Below are 2,119 nucleotides of genomic sequence, written 5' to 3'. Positions count from 1 at the left end.
ATATATATATATATATCTATATATATATATATACAACAATAAATTTGGAAAGCTTTATAGTAATACCAAGATAATCCTAAGGTAAATGTTTAATAGTGAAATAATAAATATTGCAAATGTGCAATTGAGTGATAACATTCACATATTTAGATAAAGTAATGGCTAATTTGGAAACATTAACATGAAGATTTGTGGCTTTACTAAAAATATTAAGAATATTAAAAAAATAGAGATATAATGAGAATTAGCCTTGACAAAAAAAGAAAATATCATCAATATAAATCAAATAAGATATTTGATCAACATTACTCTTTATTCATATGAAAATAAATCAAAATAGAAAGTGCGTCAATAACAATAACAATAAGGAAAGAAAAAACGAGGCATAGAAGAAGAGGGAAATTACTCTCTTAACTCACTATTTATATTTATATCTATTTGTTGAGAATACTACAAGACAATATTGATTGCTAGAAAACTCTTGGTAATATAATAAGGTATTACAATCTAGCTTTTTAAGAGAGTTTCAAATATAAATAGATAAATGAGTAAAATATAAAATTTGCCAAAACATTTATGTTAAAATCCTCAAAAAAAAAAATCATAGATATATGCGCACACAAAGGGATCTACTTATTGACTTCATTAGAGAAGATATGATATAATGCACTTAGTAATAGCTCTATAATTGTTATGGAAGTAATTCAGGATGAAGATAACAGTTAGATGATGGCGGCTAAATGATGACTGTTGAATGGTGATAATCTGATGATAACAGTCGAACAATAATTGTTGTGGAATATATGTAAAAATATAATAGATGAACGATCTTTGATGAAGCAAAAAAATAGAACGAGAAAATTCACACCAGAAAATAGTAACACAGCGAAACACACAGATTTACGTGGTTCGGCAAATTGCCTACATCCACGGAGTCGCAGAGGATTTTACTACTTGAGGAATTTATACCAATTGATTGTCTCGACTTACAAGAGCGAACTCTTTCTCTCACTTCTCTACTCTTCTCTCTCTACACCGAGATACACCGAAGAGATAAACACACAAGAGAAATAAACCCAATTTCTCTTCTGCCACAAGCCACCAAGAAGAAGCCAAGGGAGAACAATCTTCTTTTTCTTCTTTCTTCTTCCTTTTGCCGCAATGGACTACTGTTTGCACTTCTCTTCCTCTATCCCAAAGAAACTCGAAGAAGAACACAAATAGGGTCGTGCAGTTGATCGCATTCAAGAGGAAGAGAGGAGGCTACTATTCGCGACTTAAGAGAGTGGGGGGACTTCGATTCGCGAAACGATAGAGGAAGCGGGAGTGGTTCGTTAACAGCAGGAGTCGCGACTTTCCACGATCGTGAGCGAGAGCGGGAGTCGGATTGTGACAGAGCGGGATGATGGGATCGGGCGAACCGGACTGGACTCCATCCAGCAATAACTATTATATAATGATGACCATGGTCAGGTGATGGTGATCAAATGATTAAAATTAGAAAACTGTGCTTGGATCAATTATTGGTTGTAATCAGGCGAATATAGTTGACAAATGATTAGCAATTATTGGTGGTTAAACAACGATAACTTTTTTGGGTAATTGTTGGTGTTAGATATTTTGTAGGTCTAGAGGTCTTTAAGGCTTCAAGTACTCTTTCATTCGAAATCTCAATCCCCATCATGTGATAAGTGATATTCAATTTGTACGTGTCATTTATATTGGCTAAAACCTCAAGACATTTCAGGTATGTTTGGGGCAGCTGCAGCTTATCCAGCTTCTGCTGATAAACAGCTTATCCTGATAATCTGCTGATGAGCAACTGATCCGAACAAGCTGACTGACTGTTTGGTTTGTGCGTTTGGAAAACAATTGATTATGGATAAATGATTATTCTGCCCCTTTTGTGGATAAGTTGTTTAGTTGTTTGGTTTGTGCGTTTTGTAAACAACGTCTTGCAGTCTCTTATTGAGGTCTTGAAATTGTATATCTATTACATGGTAACATGGTAAAATAACTTAACTTAAAAATAATAAAAATTTATGATTTTTTGAGTACATCAACTCGATCTCCTATGTATTATATATATCTCAATTTTATTTGAAATAACTATATCAAG

Source organism: Phalaenopsis equestris, unplaced genomic scaffold (genome assembly GCF_001263595.1).
Source record: "Phalaenopsis equestris unplaced genomic scaffold, ASM126359v1 Scaffold000745, whole genome shotgun sequence".
NCBI classification, from domain to species: Eukaryota; Viridiplantae; Streptophyta; class Magnoliopsida; order Asparagales; family Orchidaceae; genus Phalaenopsis; species Phalaenopsis equestris.
The sequence above is the reverse complement of the archived record's forward strand: the minus strand, read 5'-3'. Positions refer to the sequence as shown.